Here is a 20,215-nt window from a genome sequence, read left to right as displayed (position 1 = left end):
CTACTTCTCTGTATTTAAGTCAGAGCTCAGGGGATTCTGGGAGTGTGGAAGGAGTAACATAAGGAGAAAGCATGGTGAAAGCATGAGAAGAAGATTAGAGTAGATAGAGTTTACACAAGGTTAGATCATAATGTACTTTGTGACTATTTAGATTATTGAGTACTGTAAAACAGATTCAACAATACTTAATTATTATCTATAGCTCAGTAGAGTGTGTGATCTTCATTGAATTAATAGTATTATAATAAATTAGTTTTGTTTCAATCTTTTAATTGGTATATTCTTTGTCAACACCACATCGGATCATTCTGGAATTGGGAACAGATGTTCTCCGGGCAATGCACAACAGTAATGTGGGGGTTGTTTAAGGAGCACTTGCTGCGAGTGCTGGATAGTTTTGTCCCACTGAGGCAAGGAAGGAATGGTAGGTAAAAGAGCCTTGGATTACAAGAGAAGTGGAGCTTCTAGTCAAGAGGAAGAAGGAAGCTCTCGTAAAGTTGAGGAATCAAGGATCTGGCACGGCTCTCGAGGGTTCCAAGGTAGCCAGGAAGAAACTCAAAAATGGACTTAGGAAACCTAAAAGGGGGCAGAAAAAAGCCCTGATGGGAAGGATTAGGGAAACCCAAGGCGTTCTACACTTATGTGAGAAATAAAAAGATGATCAGAATGAGAGTAGGGCCGATCAGGGATAGTGGATGGAACATGTGCCTAGAGTCTGAGGATGTAGGGGAGGCCCTAAATGAATATTTTGCTTCAGTATTCACTAGAGAGAGGGACCTTGTTGCTCATGAGAACAACATGAACCAGGTTAACAGGCTCAAACAGGTTGATTTTAAGAAGGTGGGTGTGCTGGAAATTTTGAAAAGCATCAGGATAGATAAGTCCCCTGGGCCTGACGGGATATACCCAAGGTTACTACGGGAAGTGAGGGAGGAGATTGCTGCGCCATTGGCGATGATTTTGCATCCTCACTTTCCACTGGAGGAGTACGGGATGATTGGAGGGAAGTGAATGTTATTCCCCTGTTCAAGAAAGGGAATAGAGAAATCCCTGGGAATTACAGACGAGTCAGTCTTACGTCTGTGGTGAGCAAAATACTGGAAAGGATTCTGAGAGGTTAGATTTATGATCATTTAGAAAAACATAATTTGATTAAAGATAGTCAGCATGGCTTTGTGAGGGCAGATCATGCCTCACAAGCCTCATTGAATTTTTTGAGGATGTGACGAAACACATTGATGAAGGTTGGGTCAGTGGATGTGGTGTATATGGATTTCAGTAAGGCATTTGAGAAGGTTCCCCATGGTAGGCTCATTCAGAAAGTTAGGGGGCATGGGATACAGGGAAATCTGGCTGTCTGGATGCAGAATTGGCTGGTCAAAAGAAGACAGCCAGTGGTAGTGGGAGGAAAGTATTCCGCCTGGAAGTCAGTGACCAGTAGTGTGCCACGGGGATTTGTTCTGGGACCTTTGCTCTTTGTGGTTTTTATAAATGACTTGGATGAGGAAGTGGAAGGGTGAGTTAGTAAGTTTGCCGATGACACAAACGTTGGTGGAGTTGTAGATAGTGTTGAGGGCTATTGCAGGTTACAACAGGACATTGACAGGATGCAGAGCTGGGCTGAGATGGGCAGATGGAGTTCAATGTAGATAAATGTGAAGTGGTTTATTTTGGGAGGTCGAATTTGAATGCTGAATACAAGGTTAAAAGCAGGATTCTTGGAAGTGTGGAGGAACAGAGGGACCTTGGGGTTCATGTACATAGATCCCTCAAAGTTGCCACCCAGGTTGCTAAGGTTGGTTGAGAGGGCATAGGGTGTGTTGGCTTTCAATAACAGGGGGAATTGAGTTTAAGAGCCATGAGGTTTTGCTGCATCTTTCTAAAACCCAGGTTAGACCACACTTGGAATATTGTGCCCAGTTCTGGTCGCCTCATTATAGGAAGGATGTGGATGCTTTGGAGAGAGTGCAGAGGAAATTTGCCAGGATGGTGCCTGGACAGGAGGGAATGTCTTATGAAGAAAGGTTGAGGGAGCTAGCGCTTTTCTCACTGGAGCGAAGAAGGAAGAGAGGTGACTAGATAGAGGTGTACAAGGCGATGAGAGACATGGATAGAGTGGATAGCCAGATGCTTTCCCCCAGGGCTGAAATGGCTATCACAAGGGGACATAGTTTTAAGGTGATTGGAGGAAGGTATAGGGGAGATGTCAGAGGTAGGTTCTTTACACAGGGAGTGGTGGGTGTGTGGAGTGCACAGCCAGCGGAGATGGTGAAGTCAGAGTCATTAGGGACATTTAAGCGACTCTTGGACAGGCACATGGACAGCAGTGAATTGAAAGGGTGTAGGTTAGGTTAATTTTAGATTAGGATAAATGGTCGGCACAACATCGTGGGCCAAAGAGCCTGGACTGTGCTGTACTGTTCTATGTTCAATGCTTTGTTTTATTTCTAATAAATTTAGGTTTTGCTTTAGCTTAGGGAATTCTGTCAAGGAACTTATATTTTCTGACAATAAACATTTTCTAATTTTCAACTCTGTGATATGTAGAAGAAGAAAGTAATTTAAAAAAATATCTGTGTCCATTTTTATATTTATATCAATGTTCTATGTGAGGAAAATTTCTAAAGGAAGTTCAATTCTCTGAGGATTAAGGTACTATTTGATCAAAGAAGGTGGTGTTGCGGAGAACAAACTTTCCCTGCGTAATTAATTTCCTCTAATGTAACCACAGCTTCTGTTCAGCCAAAAGATGCTTAAGTGCTTCCTGAAGGGATGTGGGATGCATGCATGAAATCAGAGCACTGAATATGGAGACAATCTCAGAGATATTTTTCCTTTCATATTAAGGTGTATTTGGTATCTGGTAAAGGTGCTGACCAACCTGATAAATGTGTCTGCATTTTTGAGTTTATTTCGCAAGGTGAGTTCCAAGGGTTTGAAACAGTGCACGTTGATACACATGTTTATGTGTCTGATTGGAATTGAAAGACATTTTGGGCAGGATTCTCCGTTGCCTGACGCCGATATCGTAATCAGTGATTGGGCGGATAATCCCTTCCGACACCCAAATCGGGGCGGTGGCGGTTTGACGCCAATTTCCTAGTCCCGCCCTCTCCGAAATAGCGTCATTGTGTTGAGTACAGTACGCTGTTGGAGTGGCGTTGACGCGTCATTGAAAGGCCCTCCCCCATGCTCCGGCCCCGATGGGCCGAGATCCTGACCGCGTGGTTGACATGTGGCGGTCGGGAATCTGGAGTGGCGGCCGCGGACTGTGTCCAGCGCTGTCACAGTCGGCCGGGAGCCATGCGGCTGGCCGTGGGGGCTTCCGCGAGGCCTGGGGGACTGGTTAGGGTTGGCAAGGGGTGACCAGGGGTTGTCCTGCGCAGCAGTGTTTGGCAGATCAGGTCCGTGCACAGCCGGTTCCATGTCGTACGGCGTGGCCACTGCAGATCGTCGCGGTGTGCATGCATAGCCACGGACCTGGCCATTCTCCGGCTGTTTTTGGTGCGGGAAATGGGAGTTTGACCCAGCGTGGCTGCTAGCCTCTCACCGGTCCCAGGATTGGTGAGGGTTCAGCGCTGAATTTGGCATAGAAAAACGTCACCGTTCCCACGCTGGCATTGGCCCTTAGCCGCAAAATCAGAAAATCCAGCCCTTTGTTTGCTTCCCATTTATTTTGGGGGAGTTGGTGGTGCAATGGTAATGTTGCTGGCCTCGGAATCCAATGGACCAGGCTCTGGAGATACAGGTTTAAATTGCACCACAACAATGGGCTGAATTTAGATTTAGTGAATAAATCTGGAATATAAAGCTGGTCTCAGTAATGGAAACCATGAAACTATCTGAATATCTATCCGCTTCACTAATGTCCTTGAGAGAAGGAAAACTGCCATTCATACCTGTCCTGGCCTACATGCGAATTTAGATCCACGCAATGTGGGTCTTAATCAGCGGCGGCTCTAGGGTTGCTGGCGCCCCGGGCAAGCTGAACTTCGGCGCCCTTGGGGGGGGCGGGGGCGGGGGGGGGGGGGGCGGGGCCGGGGGGGGGGGCGGGGGGCCGGGGCGGGGACCGGGGGGGGGGGCGGGGGCCGGGGGGGGCGGGGCCCGGGGGGCCCCGGGGGGGGCGGGACCGAGGAGGGAAGGCGGGGCGGGGTGGCGGGGCCGAGGAGGGGGGGCGGGGCGGGGTGGCGGGGCCGAGGAGGGGGGGCGGGGCGGGGTGGCGGGGCCGAGGAGGGGGGCCGAGGAGGGGGGGCCGAGGAGGGGGGGCAGGGGGGGCCGAGGAGGGGGGCGGGGGGGGCCGAGGAGGGGTGGCGGGGCCGAGGAGGGGGGGCGGGGCGGGGTGGCGGGGCCGAGGAGGGTCGGACACGAGGGGGGGTGGGGCCGAGGAGGGGCGGACACGCGGGGGGGCGGACACGCGGGGGGGCGGGGCCGAGGAGGGGCGGACACACGGGGGGGCGGACCTGAGGGGGGCGGGGGGGGACCGAGCGGGGGGGGGCGGACCGAGCGGGGGGGGCGGACCGAGCGGGGGGGGCGGACCCGAGGGGGGGAGACCGAGCGGGGGGGGAGCGGACCGAGCGGGGGGGGGCGGACCGAGCGCAGGGGGCCGCCCTGGGGGCGGGCGGCCACCGCGCATGCGCTGGTTGGCACCGGCCCAACTGCGCATGCGCGGGACCCGAGTCTCTGGCGCCCCCGAGCACATAGCGCCCCGGGCGACAGCCCGAGTTGCCGGTGCCTTGAGCCGGCCCTGGTCTTAATGGCCCTCTGAAATGGCTGAGTACGCCACTTAGTTCAAAGGGATGGGTAACAAATGCTGGTCTAAACCAGCGACATCCACAGCCCACTAAAGAATAAAGAAAAACTTGCACCCCACACCTGCTGTTGGAAGAATTTTCAATCAATACTGTTGATTGTTTCCTGTTAGCTTTGTGTTGCTGTGAGGAAGACTGAGGTAATTTTTTTTGGAGCTGATGAAATGTTCTGATAGGAAAACAAAGATTGTTCTCAAGGAGTTATATTGATAAACATGAGAAATAAGGTATAGTTTTATTGGGTTTATTTAAATGTTTCTGTGCCTGGACAGGTAAAATCTATAGTTGGATTCATGTCAGACAAAGCTGTTTGTACGTGTGGAAGTTGGTTTCAATTCCAACTGTGCTTAAAGAAGGCTATAGTGTGAAAAGCAAATAAACCGTGATTGTTTAGCAATATGGCTTGGTGAGGTAGGGAAATTTTTTAATTTTACTTTAGCTAACTTGATTGCAGTTGGAAATAGGTAGTGAGAGAGAAGACAGCTCACAGCTCTGCTACAAGCAATTGTTTTTTGAAGGCCAAAGATAGACCCCCAAAGAGAGAACCTCTCTCTCAGCGTTGCTAGAAGGAAAACCTAGCAATGGAGTAATAGTTAAGAACACAGATACCACAAACCTAAAGTCCAGCTCATTAAGGAAACTAGAGAAATGAAGAGAAGTTTCCAAGAAGTCAGGAGTTTTTTTTTATAAATTTAGATTACCCAATTATTTTTTCCAATTAAGGGGCAATTTAGCATGGCCAATCCACCTACTCTGCACATTTTTGGGTTGTGGGGGCGAAACCCACGCAGGCACGGGGAGAACGTGCAAACTCCACACGGACAGTGACCCAGAGCCGGGATCGAACCTGAGACCTCAGCGCCGTGAGGCAGTTGTGCTAACCACTAGGCCACCGTTCTGCCCAGAAGTCAGGAGTTAACGGAACAGAGAAGACTGGCAACCAGAGCAACTTACTGTTCAATAAAGTCACAGAGAATTGAAATGAAATGAAAAAGTGAAATGAAATGAAAAAAAGAATGGAAAAGGCATTGGATTGTGAGAGGCCATAAAGATATCTGTGTTATAATAATAATAATCTTTATTAGTGTCACAAGTCGGCTTACATTAACACTGCAATGAGGTTTCTGTGAAAAATCCCCTCGTCGCCACATTCCGGCGCCTATTCGAACCTGGGACCATGGTGCTGTGAAGCAACAGTGCTAATCACTGTGCTACCGTGTCACCCATAGTGCTAAAGTTGAAGGGAAATTGCTACAGTTCGGGAGACATTTTATGGAATAATTGTGGAAATCGCTGGCTGGACCTTCGAGTTTGTGTAAAAACCTTTAAGACAAAGGAAATTTGAAAGGATGGGTGAGAAACCATGATTGAAGCAGCAGGGGGACAGCATCATTGAAAAAAATATTTGAAAGTGGGACATTTGAAAGCGGAATTTGAAATCACTGGAGTTTAGTGAGACAAGGTGGCTCATGGTCTGACAATCATCTGGTGGGGAATTTGAAAAGAAATCCACAGACATTCGCTTGGGTTCAGAGAGGAGCGTGTCTTAGCACAGCCATCTTGTGTGCTTTGAAGGGACTTTATGGGCTAATGAGACCATTGTAGATTAAAATGTACTTTGTAACCCATTTTAATTTTAAAACCTGTGTTTAATTATTAAACTACGGGGGAAGTAAAGGAACGTAGCATTTATAATCCAAATTTTTCATGTTTAATAAATGTTTATTTTCCATAGAATCCGTAGACTCCATCCAGTGCAGAAGGAGGCCTTTCAGCCTAATGCATCTGCACCGACCCGTTCTTGTTGTTAAAACTAATTAGTGGCTCTGTAACTCTGTTCCTCCGTGCTTTATAAAAAAATGGGTAAAAGTTACAGGGAGGGATTCTCCCTCAGCTGACATCAGAATTGAGAAACGCAATTGGGCAGAAAATCAGTTCCGCTGCTGAAATCATGGCTGCGCCGGTTTCACGCCAAATTACAATTGTCCGTCTCCTCGAGGGTGGTGCAAATGCGTTCCAGAATACACGTACAGTAAACGCCATTGGCATTTCATTGGCGGAACTGACTCAATTTTCTCCGGGACCTCTGCAATCTTCCGCCTCCACTGGGGCGGATTCCCGACAGGAAGGTTCACTTGTGCTTTTAAAAATTGTGAAACTGCTGACAGGGCTGATGAGGGAGAGAGAGGAGGAAGGACACGGAGAAGCGTGACCATGGGCTGCTGGGTCAGACACTGGCCTGGCTGGCTGGGGGGGGGGGGGGGGGGGGGGCTGCCTTGGTTTGGGGGCTAGATGAGGGAGGAATGGGCCATGTGGTTAAGGTGAACCCCACCGGACTAGGGAGGTGTCCAGGGCGTGACCGCCATTGCCGCGGCCTGCAAAGCAGCCATCTTTCTATGCACCCCACTGACTCCCACATTGGCCTCTGGTTCTACGGAGTGACACCGGCCGTATGGGTGCCTAACCCTAACCCCTGCAGACATGGATATTGAAATACAACCATCAATGATAGCCTTCCTCCTAGTCTCGCAACCCTGGGGGATGCCCTGCAGCTGTGCGAGCTGGAGCTACTCGAAGAGGAGGAGGAAGCTGCAGCAGTGGAGTGTGCAGCAGTGGAACTGGAGGCAGCCGCTCAGGATGGAGATCTGGCCACCCAATAGGCTGCAGAGGAGATGAAATGTAGGCACCGCATGAGGCCTTGCATGTGCCGATAGCACCTGTCCTTTGAGGACCTACCGGACCGGGCATGCCGTAGAAGACTCCAACTGAGCAGGGGAATAGTGCGACATATCTACCGGATCTTGACACACCTGGCACCACAGAGGAATGGGGGAGGACACCCACTCCCAGTGGCCGTCAAGGTGATGGTCACCCTGAAACTTTCCACCATGGCATCCTTCCAGGCGCTGAGTGGAGACCTGCCCGGGATCTCACAAAGCTCGGTGCACAGGTGCATCCACGCTGTTATGGAGGCCCTGTATACCCAATTGGCACAATACATCCATTTCAATGAGGACCCAACTCGGCTGGATGCTCGGGCAGTGGGGTTTGCCATCATTCCTGACATGCCCAGATCCAGGGGATGATCAATGAGATGCATGTCACCCTACACACACCTCCAGATGACAAACCAAAAGGGGTTCCACTCCATGAACATGCAGCTGATATGTGACCATGAGCTGCACATATGCACGTCTGCAGCTGATACTCTGGCAGTGTGCATGAGGCCTTTATCCTGGCACACTCAATGAACCCCAGCCTCTTTGGGATGCCTCCCAGGCTGGGGGGTTAGCTCCTGGGTGATGGCGGTTATCCACTGGGTTCTGGCTGATGACACTTATCCGGAGACCACAGACAGAGGTGGAGACCCGCTACAAAGACGCCCATGCAGGAACCAGGAGCGTGATCGAGCGGTGCTCCGGCCTCCTGAAGATGTGTTTCAGCTGCCTGGACCACTTGGAGGGGCACTCCAGTATGGCGCTGAGAGGGTCGCAGTCATTGTGGCGGCCTGTTGCATCCTCCACAACATCGCGCAGGAGAGGAGCGACGTGATGGAGGAGGAGGATGAACACCAGTCACCCTCTGGTGAGGAAGACACAGGGGAGGGCAAAGATGGGCAGGACATGGAACCCAGGCAGCCACAGTAGGCCGCACAAGATGTGCATCAGGGCCAACACACACGGGACGCTCTGATAGCGTCCAGGTTCACCGACTGAGGGGGTGGCTGGCCAGAGGCATGAGCACCACATCACACCAGCCACCACACCGTGCCTCCCCTCCCACATGCCCCACCCCATCCCACCTCACCTCATGCCAGCCTGCAACCCCCTCGGTGATGCATACCTGCTGCACTCGGGGGTGTGGGCCGTAGTTTGGCAGGAACAGCGGGTATGGTTCATGGGAGGGAGGATGATGACAATCCGCTCTGCAATGAGCTCTGGTGCTCCGCATCGTTTGACAATAGCTGTCTCTTGCCCACGGTAGCACTTTCTACTGCCCACCTGAGTGATGCTCCCTGCATGTGAGCTGGCCCCACTCCATCACACAGTCCCATCAAATCCCTGGCGTGGCGGATGTGGGAACGGTCAGAGGCGGAGGGTGGGGAGATCAGCCCACCAAAATTTCTGCCTATTCTCGCTGCCTCCCCCACCCCAAACGTCCCCTCTCTGGCCACCCCTCACAACCATCTGACAGAGCACCGAGGCAGACTATAACAGTGTGAACAGGTATTCAATGTGAACAAATATATGCAGATCTGTGCCCAAGCCTCTATCACTATACTGTGCCCTGCACCCATTTTGACATAACTAGTGTCTAACTTACTGGCCTAATGGGCCCTAACGCGACATGTAGGTCGGCCCCCAGATGGTACATCAGGAGTGGAGGCGGCCTGCGACATGGGTCCTGGTTGGTGGCCTTCTTCTGGGGAGACCGGGCCTGGATGGGCCCAGCTGCTGCTCAGGTGTCCCAGGTGTTGTGGTGCCACCCTGTTTTGCCCGCTGCCCACCAGATACACCAGGGGCGGGGGTGGGGGGGAGTCCAAGCTGCTGCGGTGTTCCGGCAACTCCCCTGCGGAGTCACCAGCACAGGCTCTATCACCTCCTCCTCGGGGGTGCGAGTTGAGCTCTCCCCTGAGGGCCCCCCCCCCCCCCCCAACCTGGCAGTCCTGGAGGCCTGCTCTTATCTCGGCCAGGGTCTGCATGCTCGCGGCCATGTAGCACAGGTGGTGGACCACTTCTGTCTGTGACTGCACCACCTCCCTCTGTGACTGCGCCACGTCGACCATCGCCTGGACAATTCCGCCGCCGCTCTCAGCCATGGCCCGCTATGACTGGGCCACGATCAGGAGCACTGCTGCAATTTCCAGGTGGCTCTGGCACAAGGCTGCCTGGAGAGGGCAGCCCTGGGCCTCGACCTGTGCCTACGCAGATTACCTCAAGCCTTGGACATGCTGATCCACTGCCCTAGCTCCCAAGGCCTCCACCGCAGATGCTACTCATGCTTATTGGCCTGGGTGGCATGCATGGTCGGCACCACCTCCTGTTCCTGCACTCGGTTGGACTCCTCCACCTGCACCTGCAGGTGCTGGTGCTCACCAACAACCCCCCAAGTGGTCCCTGGCTCTGCGACTCCATTTCCACTATTGATGGGACTGTCCTTTCCAGACATCTGAAATCCGTCTAGGTGGCAGCTAGTCCCTGGGGATGGCCCGCCCTCCACCATTTGCCCCCTCGGGTATTCCTGCCTCCACCAAAACGGCTGGGTGGTGCACACCAGAGGGTGCCCCAGGAGCCTCTTCTCTAAAGTGTCCAACCAAGGTGAGTGTCTCAGGGATGATGGAGGTTGCGCCGACCGCTGTGATGGGAAACCACTGTCAACATCGGAATCGAGCTCCGGATGTCCTGGGTTTCAGGCAGGTAAGTCAACTCCGTGTCGGTATCATCAGTGCAAACGGAGAGGTTCTGGTTGTGGCACTGGTTGTGGTTGGTGGCGAGGTGCACCAGATGGACCTACCCCATCACTAGCAGCTCCTGCAAGACACAAGACAAGGCGCATGATTACACCGTGGGCCGGGTGGGGGGTGGGGGTGGGGAGTGATGTGGGGGTGAGGGTGGTGTCGGGAGGGGGGTTACCTCACGTGGCATGGGAAACCACAATTCAGCGAGGTCTTACTTCCTTCCCTAATTCCAATCTCCATCCCGACGACTTCCCTTTCCTCAGGCACACCAACCACATCCAGTGCCCTCTGCTCTTCCGCAGTGATGGGTCGCAGGTCCGGTGGGCCCACTCTATTTTTCTCATGCTCCCGATGGTTATGGGCAGCCACCCGTCCATGGCAGCCGATATAGGTGCCGGCATTTGGTGCAGGTTGGTGCTTCAGCTGCCCTCCAGAATGAGGGGAGTAGGGTTGCATGTGTGTGGGATGGAGTTGGTGCCTGGGGCACAGTGCTGCCTACTCATCCTGGCCGCCTTCGGGAGGTTGTGCAGTTTTTTGTTGCACTGCAGGCCAGCCGGATAGTGCTGCTCATGGCACTTAGTGCCTCTGCCACCTGTGCCCAGGTGAGGTGAACGGCGGCAGCTGGCAGCCTTCTTCCTAGGCCGGGATACAGGGTGCCCTGCCTCTGCTTCACTGCATCCAGGAGGACCTCGAGCTCCGCGCCTGTAAAATGTGGGGCCGAGTGCCCTGTAGCCATCTTGTTGGCTGGGATGGTGTGTGTGGGGAATCCAGTGTCAATCGCGAATCCGATGCATCCTGTACTGTTTCTAGCTGGAACCGATTGTGTTCCACATGGCACTAGTACTAGCCCCTTGACTGTCGCTGAATCGGTCCAGGTGCGGTGCCAGTTTTGCTGTCGTCGAAGTCCATCAATCCTACGCCGGCGTCACCACTTAATCTCATGAATGGACCGTCTTTTGAGCCAGGGTTTCATTTTGGTATCTTCACGTCCAGTTATAACGCCAACTGGGATCAGTCCAGTTGTCTTTTTAAAAGGCAATGGAACCGTCGATGTATACTTCAGGACCTGTGGCAGGTTGCACTTTTGGTGCTGTCACTGACATCTCATGGTACAGAGATAGCATCTGATGTGCAGTGCACTTAATGGAGTAACCTGGAAGCAATTGTGTTCAGAACCAGCATGTGTCGCGCAGTTGGCCCTCGAGGCTTCCAAAAATACTTACGTTAGGGCCAGCCCCCATAATCTGGCTGCATGATCTGAACAGGATTCTCGGTACTCAGTGGCAAAACCAGCTGCACAATCCTGCTGCATATTTTTGACTTATTTCACTATTTTGCCACTTCTTCTTACTCCATTTTCCAACTCTACCTGTTTTTCCAACAATATTTCATACTAGAGTCATAGAAGTTGACAGCATAAAAACAGGCATTTTCACCCAACGTGTCCATGTGGCCCAGTTTTTACCACATAGCTAGTCCCAATTGCCTGCATTTGGCCCATACAGGTCTCACCAAATGTGAGCCTGCTGTGGTGGTCCTCATGATGGGCCAAGGGGGTAACCCCTTAAGGGAATTGTCCCAAAGTCCATCTGAGGGTCACTCTACTCCCACAATGCACCAGCCATCCAGCCCTCCTCTACCACAATCCCCCCCATGCCACCCAAAGACCCCAAATGGGAAAACCTCGCAAGAGACCCCCTTAATTGGGATCACCCCCCCCCCCCCCCCCCCAGGCACCCCCTTAATAGGGAGACTCACCTGTCAGCCCCTTAATAGGGAGACCCCTCCAGGGAACCATTTAATAGGGAGACCCACCAGGGACCTCATGAATAGGTAGACTTTCCGCAGGACCCCTAACTGAAGGAACCCCCTTCCCCCACAGAGACCCCTTAACTAGAGGGACTCCACAGAGACCCCCTAACTAAAGGAACCCCCACAGAGACCCCCTAACTAAAGAAACCTCCACTGGGACCCCTGACTAAAGGGAACACCCAACAGAAACCACCACCCCCCCCCCCACCCCCCATCCCCACCAGCAAAGAGTGCCCTCTTTGGAAGCTGGAGAGCTATCCAGACATGGGCAGTGAAAAGAATTATAGCTGCAACACTTACCTGGGAGCTCCACATGAAGGAGAACAGCTGTGTATCAACCCCTCAGATCCATTAGCTTCAAGCCATTCATTCAATTCTAGTCGTGGGCTGTGATTGGCAGCTTCTACAATGCAGCTGCAGCCTTCATTCATTCATCCCCCTTCATGTATGAGTGACTTTTAAGTGCTGAAACCCCAATATTTACGAACATCAACCACATCAAAGAGTGGTAAGTACATTGCAATCACTTGAGTGTGTGGAACGCATTTTTCATTTTCATTTACCTCTCTTTGCTGTGGTTGATGTTTTTAAACGTTAGGTTTCACCACTGAGTCATAAATGCAGGATGACTTATTAAATATGAAGGCTTTGGGGTGGAGGGTGACCATAAGACCATAAGTAATTTGAGCAAAAGTAGGCTATTTGACCCATCGAATCTGCTCTGTCTTTCACTGAGATCATGACTGATCTGATTTAATAATCCTCAACTCCACTTCACCACGTTATCCCCATAACTTTAATTATTTTACGAATTAAAAATCTGTGAGGACAAGTGGAACCCTATTATGGTTCCAGGAGGGAGGGAACGGGGGGAGACCAGAGTGGGGGAAATGGGATGCATAAAGTTGAGTGTTCTCTCAAACGCATTGAGGGGAATCCTCATTTGAGCAAATAGAAAGCCGAATCGGAAATGCTGATGTGCCAGGCAGCATCGCACAAGACATGCAACAGTAATGGAGAAACTGGAGGAATGGAATAGTGTCTTCAGGAAGCAGAGTGTTGAAAGGAGGTGTAAAGAAGTAACTGTGGAAGTCAGTGCGCTTATAGCAGAAACGCAGAATAGTACAGATGCTGGAATTCTGAAATAAAAACAGAAATTGCTGGAAATAGTCAACAAACCAGGTGTCATCTATGGAGAGAGAAACATAATGCTAACATTTCAGGTTGACAGTCTTTCATGAACTAATGAAAGGCTATATTTGTTTCTCGTTCCATGCATGCTGCCCAACATGCCACTTCCCGTATATTTGGCTTACAATCAATACTGTTTGACAGCTTTCCTTTAGAAATGGAGTTCATAAGATGGAGAAAGAGGAGAGGTCTTTTAGAGATGGATCACATGGAACTGACGGAGGGATAGAACTCAGAAACAAATCCAGGCCTCGCAGTATCCTGTAAGTTTCAATAAGATTCCCTCTCACCCTTCTAAACTCCAACGAGTACAGACCCAGAGTCCTCAACCATTCCTCATACGACAAGTTCTTCATTCCAGGGATCATTCTTGTGAACCTCCTCTGGACCCTTTCCAAGGCCAGCCCATCCTTCCTTAGATACGGGGCCCAAAACTGCTCACAATACTCCAAATGGGGTCTGACCAGAGCCTTGTACAGTGTCAGAAGTACATCCCTGGTCTTGTATTCTAGCCCTCTTGACATGAATGCTAACATTGAATTTGCCTTCTTAACTGCCGACTGAACCTGCACATTAACATTAAGAGAATCGTGAACAGGGGCTCCCAAGTCGCTTTGTGCTTCTGATTTCCTAAGCATATCCCCATTTAGAAAATAGTCTATGCCCAAATTCCTCCTTCCAAAGTGCATAACCTCACAATTTTCCACATTGTATTTCATTTGCAACTTCATTGCCCACTCTCCTAGCTTGTCCAAATCCTTCTGCAGCCCCCTTGCTACCTGTCCCTATTCAGCGACAAGAGGCAGAGGTTTGAATAATGCTATACTGTAACATATACTATGCTGCCTGATTCACTTCGGACTCTTACAAGTTGGTTCATTAGCCTGTTTGTGAAGCTTCTCTATATTTACACGTCCTGACAATTTTTTAATCCTCTTTAAGCGGAGGATCAATTTTCTCTTAGACTTTGAGCCCAGTCCCCACAGCCCATTCAGTATGTTGCAACATTAGACAGTTCAAACACAGGGAACGACTCCATTAGTACTCAGAAACATTCCTTCACAGAAATCAGAAAAGAATGGAGTCTACTGCATCATTATTTTCCCCACGAGTGGTCCTCAGGGTTTCTTTGAGTGAGAGGACCAATTAGCATTGAATCTTGGAATGATCTATGCACCATGGGCCACATCTGGAAGAATCTTTCAGCTACATTGGGAGTGCCTGAACTCAGAGAAACTTTCATCCCATTTTCAGGGATTTGATTCAGTTCCAGCTTCCGAAACTGAAAGCCATGGTAAATGGCTTTGTGCCACTCTGGCACCGCCATACTCCTACCATTTCAGTCGATTTTATGCAACTGGTACCTGCAAACTATAAAATAATCAAGATGTGTATCAAACACGTAGGTTTTCTGCAGCAACAACATCAGGGGCATAAATAAGATACTCAATGTGGTAATGACATGGTGCTGCAGTTGTATAGATTATACGCTGTGAAAATGGTGAAAGAGCAAACTTTGCAAACTATGGGATATGAAGAACACAACAGGGACTCTTCAGTTCGCCAGTCTGACAAACAGACCCAATATTTATTACTGAGCCTTGCCAAGTCTACAGTTATATGTTAACCAGAGATCTCTTTAACTGGCTAATATGTTATCTGCCTTTTCTTGCATTATTTCTGATATTTATTAATTTTCGGATGCCCTTTACTCTGCACAATATGTTGAGGATGATACGAAAACTGATGGGGTGGTAAATAGTGAAGAGGATAGCCTTAGATTCCAGCAGGATATAGCCGGGATGGTCAAATGGTCTGACCAGTGGCAAATGGAATTCAATCCCAGTTAAGTGTGAGGTGATGCACCTGGTCAGGACAAACAAGGCAAGGAAAGGACAGGACCCTGGGAAGCACCAAGGATCAGAGAGATCTTGGGCTTCATATGCACTGGTCCCTTATGGTAGCAGGGCAGGTACATACAGTGGTTAAAAGGCGTATGGTATACGTGCCTTTATTAGCCGAGACATAGAGTTAAAGCACAGGGAGGTTATGCTGGAACTGTATAAAACATTAGTTAAGCCAGAGCTAGAGTACTGTGAGTAATTCTGGGATCCATATTATGGGAGGGATGTGATAGCATTGGAAAGGATACACAGGAGATTTGTGGGGCTGATTTAGCCCTGTGGACTAAACAACCGGCTTGTAATGCAGAACAGCGCCAGCAGCACGGTTCAATTCCCGTACCGACCTCCCCGAACAGACGGCGGAATGTGGCGACTAGGTGCTTTCACAGTAACTTTGTTGAAGCCTACTTGTGACAATAAGCGATTATTATTATAAGCTGCTGTTTGGGCTGGAGAGTTTTAGCTATGAAGAGAGATTGGATAGACTGAGGTTGTTTGATAATAATCTTTATTATTGTCACAAGTAGGCTTGCATTAACACTGCGTTGAAGTTACTGCGAAAATCCCCGAGTCGCCACACTCCAACGCCTGTTCGAGTGGGGTGGTTTAGCACAGTGGGCTCGGACAACTGGCTTGTAATGCAGAACAAGACCGGCAACGCGGGTTCAATTGCTGTTCCAGCCTCCCCGAACAGGCACCGGAATGTGGCGACTTGGGGGTTTTCACAGTAACTTCATTGAAGCCTACTTGTGACAATAAGCGATTATTATTAAACTGAGGGAGAATTCAGAATGTCCAATTCGCCGAACAAGCACATCTCTCAGAACTTGTGGGAGGAAACCGGAGTGTCCGGAGGAAAACCACGCAGTCAAGGGGAGAATGTGCAGACTCCGCACAGACAGTGGGAATCGAACCTGGGGCCACGGCGCTGTGAAGCCACAGTACTAACCATTGTGCTACCATGTCATCCATGATTTTTCTTTGGAGCATAGAAGACTTAGGGGGGACATGACGGAGATGTATAAAATTATGATGGGAACAGATAGAGTCGGGGGGAAGAAACCTTTCCCCTTGGTGGAGGGATCAATGACCAGGAGGCATAGATTTAAGGTAAAAGGCAAGAGGTTTGGAGGAAATGTGAGGAAAAACATTTTTACCCAGAGGGTGATGGGAGGCTGGAACTCACTGCCTGAAAGGGTGGTGGAGGTAGAGACCTTCGTAACATTTAAGAAGTATTTAAGCAGGAGTGTACCGGCAGCAGGAAGGTGGTTTAAAGTGTGTTTACTTCAATGCCAGGAGCATCCGGAGTAAGGTGGGTGAACCTGCGGCATGGGTTGGTACCTGGGACTTCGATGTTGTGGCCATTTCAGAGACATAGATAGACTAGGGACAGGAATGGTTGTTGCAGGTTCCGGGGTTTGGATATTTCAGTGAGCTCAGAGAAGGTGGCAAAAGAGTGGGAGGGGTGGCATTGTTAGTCAAGGACAGTATTACGGTGGCAGAAAGGATGTTTAGAACATAGAACATAGAAAAATACAGCACAGAATGAGGACTCGTCTACTGACGTAGTATGGGTTGAGGTTAGAAACAGGAAAGGAGAGGTCACCCTGTTGGGAGTTTTCTATAGGCCTCCGAAAAGTTCCAGAGATGTAGAGGAAAGAATTGCAAAGATGATTCTGGATAGGAGCGAAAGCAACAGGGTAGTTGTTATGGGGCTTTAACTTTCCAAATATTGACTGGAAACGCTATAGTTGAAGTACTTTAGATGGGCCCGTTTTTGTCCAATGTGTGCAGGAGGGTTTCCTGACACAGTATGTAGATAGGCCAACGAGAGGCGAGGCCACATTGGATTTGGTACTGGGTAATGAACCAGGACAGGTGTTAGATTTTGAGGTAGGTGAGCACTTTGGTGATAGTGACCACAATTCGGTTACGTTTACTTTAGCGATGGAAAGGATAGGTATATACCACAGGGCAAGAGTTATAGCTGGGGGAAAGGCAATTATGATGCGATGAGGCAAGACTTAGGATGCATAGGATGGGGAGGGAAACTGCAAGGGATGGGCACAATTGAAATGTGGAGTTTGTTCAAGGAACAGCTACTGCGTGTCCTTGATAAGTATGTACCTGTCAGGCAGGGAGGAAGTGGTCGAGCGAGGGAACCATGGTTTACCAAAGTAGTTGAATCACTTGTCAAGAGGAAGAAGGATGCTTATGTAAAGATGAGACGTGAAGGTTCAGTTAGGGTGCTCGAGAGTTGCAAGTTAGATAGGAAGGACCTAAAGAGAGAGCTAAGAAGAGCCAGGAGGGGACATGAAAAGTCTTTGGCAGGTAGGAACAAGGATAACCCTAAAGCTTTCTATAGATATGTCAGGAATAAAAAAATGACTAGTGTAAGTGTAGGTCCAGTCAACGACAGTAGTGAAAAGTTGTGCGTAGATTCCGAGGAGATAGGAAATGAAACAAAAATGAAAATCGCTTATTGTCACGAGTAGGCTTCAAATGAAGTTACTGTGAAAAGCCCCTAGTCGCCACATTCCGGCGCCTGTTCGGGGAGGCTGTTACGGGAATCGAATCGTGCTGCTGGCCTGCCTTGGTCTACCTTCAAAGCCAGCGATTTAGCCCTGTGCTAAACAGCCCCAGAGGTGCTAAATGAATATTTTTCGTCAATATTCATACAGGAAAAAGACAATATTGTCGAGGAGTATGCTGAGATACAGGCTACTAGACTAGAAGGGCTTGAGGTTCATAAGGAGGAGGTGTCAGCAATTCTGGAAAGTGTGAAAATAGATAAGTCCCCTGGGCCACATGGGATTTATCCTAGGATTCTCTGGGAAGCTAGGGAAGAGATTGCTGAGCCTTTGGCTTTGATCTTTAGGTCATCATTGTCTACAGGAATACTGCCAGAAGACTGGAGGATAGCAAATGTTGTCCCATTGTTCAAGAAGGGGAGTAGAGATAACCCCGGTAACTATAGACCAGTGAGCCTTACTTCTGTTGTGGGCAAAGTCTTGGAAAGGTTTATAAGAGATAGGATTTATAATCATCTGGAATAATTTGATTAGCGATAGTCAACACGGTTTTGTGAAGGGTAGGTCGTGCCTCGCAAACCTTCTTGAGTTCTTTGAGAAGGTGACCAAACAGGTGGATGAGGGTAAAGCAGTTGATGTGGTGTATATGGATGTCAGTAAAGCGTTTGAAAAGGTTCCCCATGGTCGGCTATTGCAGAAAATACGGAGGCATGGGATTCAGGGTGATTTAGCAGTTTGGATCAGAAATTGGCTCGCTGTAAGAAGACAAAGGGTGGTTGATGGGAAATGTTCAGCCTGGCATTCAGTTACTAGTGGTGTACCACAAGGATCTGTTTTGAGGCCACTGCCCATTACCAACTAAATGCTAGCTGCGCAGATTGAAGGACAGCAGACGCCTAGTTTTCCACACAAGGAATTTTCAATAATGTTTTGAATTCCTTCATATTTTTGCCAGTGTTATGAACAGAAATGAATCTGTGAAGTTTTATTAATAGCTATCGATTTTGCTTCACAAAAATATCAAAGCAATTCCGACATGACATCACTTCAAAACCGCCACTAAAATCTGACTGATTCTGAAGCAAATTGAGGGGGTGAAATTGGTGTACGTCTAAAGCACAAAACAGACATTGTGGAGAACTGGCAAGCTTGTTCTGCATTGGGTGTGATTCTTATTTTCTTCTTTTCGTGAGATACACTGAATGTTGTCCGAAACAAGCTCTCAAGTGCTATGAATGTTAACAGGTTTCTCAAGGGACAGATGCGGATTTATTTGCTGCCCCACTGATTTGTGTTCTCATTCTCATCAGTGGTTTCATTTGCTTCTCTTGTATTGACAATATTTGCAGTGCCACCATGGAGATGTTGTCACCTTGGCTGGAAGACAAGCAATAGCTTAGCAAATTATCATTGTTATGATTTTTAAAAATGGAAAATGCTCAGTAAAATAATTTGAATTAGACATTTGATTATTCAGCCTGAAATATAAAATAAAATGGGCACTCACTGTCTTCAACCAAAATGTTCAAATTAAAATCATAACCAATGGCCCAAGAAATAGAAATAATCTACACACTACTGGGAAGGAATTTCCTGTGGGAATTGCCCAGTCTCCCGCTATAAATTCAGTAGAAGACCTGAAGAAGAAATCCCAAAGAAGCAATGTAAGCTGCCATTGTGGAGGGAGATTGTGAAAACATTTGAGAGTTAGGGGATGAATTTTTACATCATTTCACCAAGTGACCCATTGTAGCTTTGATGCCTAATCTGTAGAAATACTGAAAAATGTTAGAATACATAATTTATGCCTATTTCTGGGATTTCAACAGTTCTTCTGCAGAATGTACATTGAGTGATTGGTAGAATTCTGTCCCTGTGGAAATTTACTCCTCAGATCTTTGTAAGAGACCTTGGTGCGGATATTCCTGTTTCAGAAGAGCTTGGATATCAATACTGCCTCTTTCAACGAGGCCAAAGGTGAAATTCCCTCCTCAAAAGGGTTTCTGGTGACCCTTTCTCTTACTCTAAAGAAGAAAGCCCTCCCAGTCCTACTACATTCCAAGGCATCCATCCTCCTCCACTTCAGGCCTTTTGAATATTCCTGATCTGACTTGTTCCATAAGCTCCAGCAGCAAAATCTTGAAGCTCTGGAATTCCCTCCTTAAATATCTGTATCCCCCTTCCTCAACTTTCTTTAGCTTACTACATTATTGTAGAATCTCTATAGTGCATAAAGAGGCCATTTAGCCCATCACATCTGCACCGACCCTCCAAAAGAGCGCCCCATCTAGGCCCACTCCCCCACCCTATCCCCATAACCCAGTCATCACAACTAACCTTTTAGGCACTAAGAAGCAATTTAGCAAGGCCGATCCACCTAACCTGCACATCTTTGGATTGTGGGTGGAAACTGGAGCAGCTGGAGGAAACCCACACAGACACATGGAGAAAGTGGAAGCTCCACACAGTCGGCCAAGGTCGGAATCAAACCTGAGTCCCTGGAGCTCTGAG

The 20,215-nt window shown here is 49.1% G+C and overlaps 1 protein-coding gene across 1 annotated transcript in view; it reads left to right on the top strand.

Moving 5' to 3' along the window:
• The window catches only part of angpt2b (angiopoietin 2b), a 278,028-nt gene that overhangs the window by 116,876 nt on the left and 140,937 nt on the right, over window positions 1-20,215 (top strand). The window lies entirely within an intron of this gene.

The sequence above is a fragment of the Scyliorhinus canicula genome, chromosome 1, assembly GCF_902713615.1.
Source record: "Scyliorhinus canicula chromosome 1, sScyCan1.1, whole genome shotgun sequence".
NCBI lineage: Eukaryota > Metazoa > Chordata > Chondrichthyes > Carcharhiniformes > Scyliorhinidae > Scyliorhinus > Scyliorhinus canicula.
Note: the sequence above shows the minus strand (reverse complement) of the source record. Positions and strands in the feature narration are given on the sequence as shown.